This window comes from Ylistrum balloti, unplaced genomic scaffold (assembly GCF_031769215.1).
Source record: "Ylistrum balloti isolate Yb309-2 unplaced genomic scaffold, AGI_CSIRO_Ybal_v1 Utg369846, whole genome shotgun sequence".
NCBI classification, from domain to species: domain Eukaryota; kingdom Metazoa; phylum Mollusca; class Bivalvia; order Pectinida; family Pectinidae; genus Ylistrum; species Ylistrum balloti.
In genome coordinates this window covers 1,416,666-1,426,794 of record NW_026782001.1, presented here as the reverse complement: position 1 = coordinate 1,426,794, position 10,129 = coordinate 1,416,666, and positions in this window count along the sequence as shown.

The following is a 10,129-nucleotide window of genomic DNA, read 5'->3' as shown; positions in this document are numbered from 1 at the left end:
GTGCTATTTCGGCCCAGACAATGCTTCGCAATAAGTACATAGCATCCCAAATCTATCCCTGACTGGATGCTCAAATAGCTTATGGTTGGTTTATCTTTAGTGGTTATAGACACACGAACAGATGGCAGGGCTACTGGTTGTAATTGGAGGCTACTTCACTGAATATGAGGGAGGCCCACAGCATGCCATCCAAAGAAATTGGGGTAAAGTGGTTTTCTCAAGGACACGACGATGAGAGCACTGAACGGTCTAAGCTTCATTAGAGACATAACCTGTGCTCATTAGGTAGTGAACCACTAACCTTGTGTTAGGGAAATGACTTGTAAGTTTTTAAACTTGTTTCTCACTTCTGATATAATATATGTATATGTAATGTTGTTGAATTATTGATCCAAATATTGCAATCTTTAAACTAAACTTTAAGTCATCTTTTCGTTTCTTTTCCGAAATGATGTATTTTGGTAAAAAAAAAAACCAGCGTCCATTTTTCCTGCACATGTTTGAACATGCACGTGACACTTTCGAAACTCTTAGTGCAGTCTGTAAACACCAATGCTCAGCAGAGAGAAGTCGCTGTGATTAGGTATGACATCCACAACATAACGAACAGTGACTGTGTTGTTTAACATATGGCAGCTTCACATTAGCACCGAACTTTTCCAAAGTGGGGTGTTCCAACGATACTGCGAGGCTAAAGGCGATAACATCTTTGAGGAAGAGCGGTATATAAATATGTCATTATGATACCTAAAATGTTTCATTTCTAAATAAAATAAATATCGATGATGTGTCTTGTAAAGAGATGTTATCAACCACATGACCGTGTAAACATGCCGGCGGTACACCCAGCATATCAGATCAGCTGATTTACGAGACATTTTGTCCTTGAAAACACACATCCTTGGAAGTGAGGAATGTTTTCGGACGTAATGAAAATCGGTTAACTTTCTACAAAAACGTATGAACCTACAGCTACCTGTAAAGGTCACCTAGGCCATGAACCAAAGCGTCCCACCGGAAGTCAAGCATTACCTGATTGGCGACTATGACGTCATCGAGAACTGATTCGGAATGATAAAACTGTCAATTTTTATCTTTGAATACACGTTATCTCTTTGTATTTATAATTTTATTGGAATTGTGATTAAACGAGTAAGTTAAAGCTCATTTTGTGCGATACAAATATATCATGGTAATACCTGTTTTCATGTAAAATTCCACAACTGCGATGCTGATATAACATTTTGAAAGCCATGGTAATCAGCAGTCTGCTATGAAAGCAGTATGGAATTTAAATTATTGGTACTGCACAATCTGAAGCTTGTAGTAGATAAAAAAAAATAGCGGAACCAGAACTATAATGTTTGAGTCAAAAGTTTGGACTAATGACTTTCTGTATTAGTACATGTATCAAAATAGTGATTTGTTTTGACAACTCATTCTGACACCTTGCATTTTCTGATGTCGACGTGTTTAGTTTCTCTGTATGATTGTAGATTGAGTACTTAATGTGGGGCCCGCTAATCGTTTTCAATGACCCTCCTGCATTGCTACACTTGCGATGACATAACTTCATATGAATGACTTGATCACACATCCTTCCAAATTAAGGCCCCTTGTGCACTTCGGGTTGACTAGCAGTACTTATGTAAATTAGAATAATTTGTCTCAAAACTATGAAACACACTACGGGACGAATACTCCAGTTATCACTTAACGTTGAGACTGGCAGACAAATGACTTTCATTAAAAAAAACGCACAACCATAGCAAGTAATGCCTATATTGAGAAATGTCGCTCACACATGTTCCAATAAAGATGTCGCTGATGAAGAAAAAAACTATTGACATACAGTCGTTAGTGTCAGTAATTTTTATCTGTCACTAATATATACGAAATCTAGACCTGAATGTAACCAGTTAACCACTTATTTGGTAACCTCTTGTATAGCAGAAAATTTATCAGCAACGACTTCTAGTTTTTACCTCTTCCATCCTGTGTACTTTTAGCTCCGATCAATTAAACTGCATTACCTTGTTAAAACAGGGCACTTGTGACGTAATATTTAAATCATTTGATCATTAAAACTAAATATAAGATCACGTGATTTCCCATGGAACAACTGCTTGGCATCAGCATACTTAATCTATACATTTAAATGTAAACTGTAGTTTGATGTTGGCGAGACTTAAAAATTCCTCTTTTCCGCCGCCTTCACACGTGTAACTTATTAATATCCAGTCTATATTTCATAGCAATGTTTAACACGGAATTAACATGCTTACGATATGTACACAGATTTAGTACACATCCTTATATTTACACAAAATTTTGTGTGCAATGTATAAGCCTAACGTATATACGTACGGTATGTACTCACAATCAAATGATGCATTCTGTACGCACGTGCGATGCATTACACAGAATGCATTACGTTCATTTGGCACGGTCGCACACGTGATACACAAAGTACGTAACGGTAATACACCACATTGATACGTACACTGTAACATGCACAAGCGTACACTGTAGCATGTACAAACGTACACTGTAACATGTACAAACGTACACTGTAAACGTACACTGTAACATGTACAAACGTACACTGTAACATGTACAAACGTACACTGTAACATGTACAAACGTACACTGTAACATTTACAAACATACACTGTAACATGTACAAACGTACACTGTAACATTTACAAACATACACTGTAACATTAACAAACGTACACTGTAACATGTACAAACGTACACTGTAACATTTACAAACATACACTGTAACATGTACAAACGTACACTGTAAACGTACACTGTAACATGTACAAACGTACACTGTAACATGTACAAACGTACACTGTAACATGTACAAACGTACACTGTAACATTTACAAACATACACTGTAACATGTACAAACGTACACTGTAACATGTACAAACGTACACTGTAACATTAACAAACGTACACTGTAACATTTACAAACATACACTATAACATTTACAAACGTACACTGTTCTATGCCCACATGTACAATGTATCACGTACACACGTACCATGTACTATGTCCACATGTACAATGTATCACGTACACACGTACAATGTACTATGTCCACATAGTATAATGTATCACGTACACACTAAGAGTTCAATATGTGCAATCAAATGTGCATTTTGTTCATTCAGTACTCATATGCCATACATCAAATATAACATGGCATGTTGGGAGGTACTTTCTCTAGAGACATTCGCTATCTTAATGTTTACACCTTCCGTAAAGCATCAGACTTACAATTTATCATGTTTCACATGTGATTGTGCAGATGTTACTGTGTATCTGAGAAGACCAGTATTTATGTCCCGGGAGATGACACTGGGACCTTGTTATTTTAAAGACTTCGATAAAGCGTAATTTCACCAACAGATTTATATAGTTAACGCATCAAGGCGAAAACGGAAATCAGCTCTCTTACAGATGTCGAGAGAACTTCATAAAAAAGGTTATATTTTTGGTTAACGTTTATGGAGCCAGCCTGTCGATTTCAGACCATTGGTTTGTTATTGCTTTACGTCCTATCAGTACCCAGGGTCACTTGTAACCCTTTTGTGAAAATGCTGAACGGACATATTAAAAGTACCATCGTTACCATGTTAGCTGCACGTAGAGAGCAGTAACTTAGAACCTGGTATTTAAAAAAGAAAATGTTAGGATGAAGAAAGATCTTTACAAAAGATCTGAAGTTTAGTCGCCATTTACAATCATGTAATGAAGGCAGCAGGTGCAATTCTACCTGCAGGGCACTTCGACAAAGCACGGAAGTAGCATGATAAAATCTAACTAGTGTCAAAGAAGTCGATAATAAACGTGGAAAGAAGATAGAAGAACGGACACCATGCCAAATTACGTTCTCTCAGATAATTAACATTTTACAATGTATATAGATATCTAGAATTTTCACTGTGTAAACGTATGACTCAAGTGAATCGTGTATTTTGTCGTTAACGGTAAAACGATTCCTAGAATTACCTAAATGACCAAGGTTTTAAAAATTCTGACGTCGATATCAGGCTAAGACATGGGGAGAACCGAAACGTAAGAACGCAGATCCTGTAGTCTTAGACCTAAGGATGTTTTCTGATAAATTGGTTTTGGTCTATATCTATTGACCTTTAGGAAATACATATAGGACAGGAGATAAAGACTTCCAATTGTATACAACCTATCGAGGACACAAATAAAATCTAAGGAAAGACCCACCACAGCGTAGAGTGTGAGAGACAGTTCATTCCGTGACACGGTATAGATTAAAAATACTAACATATCTACAAAATTAAAATTCAAACTCAAACTGATGAAACGATTTCAAAATATGAACAAAAGAAAGAGAGCAATACCATGTGGTTCGGAAGGGTAAGCGTCTTTTGCTTCATTGACACTTGCCATGCAAAATGGGTTTATCGTTGTTAGTAATGTCTTGTTTCTGTATGGGAACAAAATAAACAACAAAATCAACAGATGTAATAACGAGTATCAAACACGCCCTAACACACATTGCATAAGACACTAGACTATTTCCAAACGTGATCATTATAAAGCTTCCTCATAAGCTTCACCAACATCATCTTTCTAAACCCTGAGTTGTGTATTTATCCATTTATCTGTCAGCTGTCGGCATCTTGGACGAAGATCGTGATATTATGATCGAGTTATTCGATGTCGAATTAATTGCTGCTAGTTAACATAATGGGCATGGAAAGCAGTTCCGTAGCTATCGACGAATAGAAACTTCAAAAATACATAAATCGAAATTAGCTTGGTTGAAAGCTGTTCTCTATTTCCGATTCTGGTGGGGACATGCATGTCCAAAGGATAACACAACATCAATATATCTAAAAATGAAATAGAAAGACATAGCAACATCTTTATGACCTGTATTAAGCTCTGTGACGAATACAGCCTCGGCATTAAACACTAAAGCAGGAGAGGAACTTGTAGTTACAAAAAGGTAAGGGAAGAAAATGCTGATTGTCGGACAAGAGCATTGCACAGAAACTTGCTTTTGCCTTCAAGATACCCCCCGAAACTAGTTCTAAGTAAAAAGAGGCTTGTCTTAAAGAAGCAGCACTCAACTGGTAAAGTCTCCACCACTTCACCCTGCCACAGGTATAGGAAAAAATAGTTCTATCACTTACACTATAGCAACTGAAGAGAAGACAGGAAATGCCTTGAAGCCAAGCTATAACAGGATCACAACGGTCAAGTTAAAAGTGGATGAACAGTGGACAGTTCGTAATTAGACAGCAACCAATAAAACATTACTAAGAGTCTTAAAACAAAGGACAAAAATTCTAAGAAACCATAGCAGAAGCGATGATGGAGTTGTATTAAACCTTTCTGAAAAGTCACGTATAACGGAGACATATTGCATGTATCGTACTTTTAACGTTAGTTTTATTCCTATCGAAGATGACAGTTTTCCCGTTACAGTTAACTTTCATTTATCCCAAGTGAATGAATCATGGAACGCAACAGAATTTCTAACTAAATACAATTTCTTTTTTTTTTTTATTTTTTTTTATAAAATATGTCCTGCATATTTGGAATTTGTTTCAACCTAGAAATTTTCAATCAAGATACTTGTATTTTGATAAAAAAAAGTATCATTATGAAAAAAATCAGGAGATAGTAAAAGCCGTTTTGTCTGTTAGCCTCAAGCTTATACAAAATAATGTGCAACATGCTTTGTAGAACAAGCATGCTCGGACTTCGATTCCATTTTTATACTCTGAATTGAGACTAGCACGCACATATTTCAACCTCAAAAACGCACTCAACACATACACTCGGCTCACATACAAAGGGAGGCCGTCATTAAATAACCACAGCTGTTTGTAGGACGTTAAGCGAAATAACACCAAACCAAGCGAGAAAGGGTTTGGGTTTAGTCTTTTGGCAGAAACAATCCAGATTTGATACACATAACTCTGCTTCGTTATTATCTTTGATGAAAATTTAGGAAAGAATATGATGTTTTAAATGTATTTAATGGCTGTTACGGTGTCCTGACTTCACGTCTGTGTATTGACGCTCTCCAACTGTCCTTGAGAATTCCCATCACCCATAGACACTGTCTATATATTACGTTGGCTCTTGCAGGGACATAATCTAAATATTTGCACAAAGAGATCGTTTAACATCTTGAATTATTCTTTATTTAATATATTGATGTCATATCAATAACGCAGATTCACAAACGCCTGTGTTCAATCTTTTGTTATGATTGGACGGAAAAATAATATTTGAAAAGGAGAGATTCAGTAGTGAAGCGGACAAAGAGAACTCTTCAATCGCTCAAAATACACAAATCATTATCTGAAATGGTAACAAGGCTAAGTAAGGGGTATTTGCCCCTTATGAGGTACAGTCAATTATCTACCTCCACTATTAATGTCAAAGCCGACCACAAAGCTATGAGGATATTGGTATTGTTCTTGTGAAATCGTTCACATTTGCCTCACCGGAAATGCCCTATTGAAGAATATCCTTGTATTATATCCGTATTCTTCCTCGACATAGTGGTTATATGGCTAATATATCGGACCGGATAGTGCAGTATAGGTTAGAGTATTACAGGTGAGAGTACGATATATTAATTAATCATAGTCAGCATTTCAAGTACGTGACGGGAAGTCATTGACACAACATGTCTGTTGTGATGAATGTGTCAGTGTAAAGCGTGATGGATCCATTGGTACGAAACTATACTATAAGGTGTTCAATATATACGAAATTAGGTCCTAATCTTTGATATTTAGTATAGCAGTTGTAAAGGTTTGTGAAAAATTTTAAATTGAAAGTAAACCATATCTTGGTTATTAAGAGTAACATTTGTTTATGAAACTGCATTAAAATTCTGAGATGTGATGCTCTGATTGTAATTGCTTGTCTGATATATGCATGTAATTGAAAAATAAATCATACTAATAGAGTTGCTGTTTTGTGCCAATATTATAACTAACTTTAACAGGTTCTTCACTTCAAAACATAGAAAACTGATTTGAAAGAAGACAGTTTGCATACCAATTGCAGGTATACAATGTTAGAATTTGCGTTCCAATTGCATGTTGTCCTAAAGTCATGACATAACAAAGTCATCGAATGTGTTACATCTCGCAGTATAATCGACATTTCAGTGTGATGACACTATAGATACGTCCGTCAGTGACCCCAGTATTCGTGTTGACCATTGCTGTAGTGTTGGCCAGAAACACAAACACACATCCGTACACAAAACAAGCGTGCCATTAACCGGTACTAACGGTGACACAGAGGATGATGAGATCTGGCAGCAACTCGTTTATCGAATTGAATGCAATATGTGTATCAATATTTTAAGGTAAATTGATGTTGTTTGACTGGCTCTGAGTACTAAATACTGCTATACATCACATTAAATAAAAATGACATAAACGCAAACAGGTCTTTATATATGAGGTATCTAAGTCAGTAATGACTGTGTATGTCGACGAAAGTGCGATCTTTATTGCTGACCTTGTTTAATAGAGTCGGATATCATAAGATTTGATATCTAGCAATCTAGGGAAAACCGACCGAGTCTGAACATGACGTTATTACAATAGGCAGTTATATACACTTCCTATCTAATTTGTCGGACGTATTTCTCATAAATGTTTTCTCCAATATCACCTCACAGATCTTATCAGTGGAATAAAGATAGCGTGAATTTACACTGGTTTGAAGTAAAATACCAATAAATTCACTCAATTAGTTTTCCTTTTTCTAACGTCCTCCTGTATAGCAGCCCTACATCCTTGTGTTTATGTCGTCAGCCACGGTTTGTTATGAGATCTCTTCGGTACTGTGTTGATTGAAGTATCCCTCCACACACACTGTATCCCCTCCTATGAGTTGACCTACTTCGCTTGTCTTATCTTTACTAAGAAGTACAAGACATCCCTCATTTTTGGCATTTTCATTTGTTTTGGTCCATTCTGACATGTTTGGCTTATCCCTCACATTTAACTTTAAGGTTGAAAAGTCGTCGAATTATATCACGCGCGTTACCGTGACAACGCATTTTTTAATTTATCATTTCCGGAAATATTGAACCGAGTTACCTCATGCACATGAACTGGTTCTTTTGGAATGATGTCTGGAACAGGTAGTCATTTTTCTATTTAACGTCTCTACAAATAAATCATATATCATATCTCGATCTCTGCAAATGATATTTAGAGATTGAATCTATATACAAGAACTTATCTTTAAAGACTGCATATTCTCGTCGATGCTTTAGTATGTAAACTATGCTCATTCAAACCCTGTTAAGTGAGATATAAACAATTGCGGCTGGCAAATCATGTAACTGAAACATAATTCGCACACACAAATAGACTGTTTCCCGAATTTTCTGTTAGTCATAATTTCTTTAAGGTGAAAATTACAATTTAATTAGACGCGTCACCAGAAAATAATGCAATTCTGTTCACATCCTCGATGATGGCAACTGCGAAATTCATAAATAGTAGAAAACTCGGCATTGATCCCTGGGAACTCTACCAGTACCTGTTTGGTGAGACCATCCGTCATAATAACCACATGTTTTGTGGTCATTATTATAATCAATGCCTCCACATGGGATCGAACCATGGACCTCTGTTTACTAATCATACTCTTAGCTGATGACCTCTACTAACTTAGGCTGGCCGGACGGCGCCGTGATAACGCACTCGCCTTTCGCTAGCCTTTCCTGGGTTCGATTCCCGGAATGGACATAAAATGGTATGAGGTCACCTGCCGTCCAAGTGGGTGTACTCTACGTGAAAGACTTATAATCTGGGATAGTTTCGCTCTCAAATTTTTGATTGGTAATATACTCTATGCTTAATTGTTTTTCTGGATGTCATATGGTGTTATCGGGAGTAACGAAACTTGAATGACGTAAGAATATGTCGATATCACGTCGCTATGATGGGAACATACTCATTATCTCTCCTTGTTTAATTCCTTATATTTCCTCAGAATATTAACACCAGTTGAAAGTGGCATTCTGTCCTGTCTCGCTCAGATGATCAAGACTCAGACAGCTGGATTTTAAATAGTTTAATGACAAAAATAAATCTTAAAGAAACCTTCACCGTTTCGTTTGGAAGCCTTGGACGAGAAAGTCCTGAAGCCCGCATTATTGAGAAATGGCGAGACGTGATCTTGTTTAAGTCCCAGGAAATCCTTCATTTAAGAGGCAATAAATATCTATAATCACAAATATACGGGCATTAGTACATAGCATGTAGTATTTAGTATGGAAACGGGACTAGAGGCAAGAATTAAGTAATAACTAACGAGAATTAAACACTCAGACGTCAAGCACGTGCGCGAGGCACGTGTAAAGATGGCTATCGGCACATCCTGATAAAAACGTACAATTTAGAAGGTTAGTCGTGGTATGGGGTCTTAACACTCATTGGCGTCGAGGTTTAGGGATTGGATTTGAAAATTAAAATTAAACAAGTATGCTATAGGTTTGAAAAAGAATTATAACTTTTTGTCTTTTTTTTCCCCGGATGAGTGCAGTTAAAATTAGAATGTTGTATTAATATGAAGAGCCTTGTTGACATATTTCAATGTAGAATTTTCACATAGAAAGATTCAAAAACTTACTGGATTTAATCTGGTAGTTTAAAATTATTAAATGTGAACATTTATGTTCTGTGAGTAAGGGTCCATGTCAGTTACACTTTAAAATAACAATCATATTCCTTTCAGAAGAAAAATAAATATCAGTTTGATGATATATTGCTCAATGCTTAAATTAATATTCATTAAAGTAAGGTCTACCTATGTGTTCTACGTACGCGTATATATGGAGATCGTGTTTTTACGAGAGGCTGCGATATATCGGTGTTAGCTTCTTTGTGATAGGGCGCAACAGAAGCTGACTTATAGTGATACCATACTGAATGCTCCCTACCTGGTCAAATTATACTGACAACAGGACATTATACCACGATACTTAGCAATAAGCAAAAAAGACAGTGATATGACTTGCCTTTTATGATGTAGGGTTGGTATGTGTGTGGGAGCGTGTGGTGTGTGCGTGCGTGCGT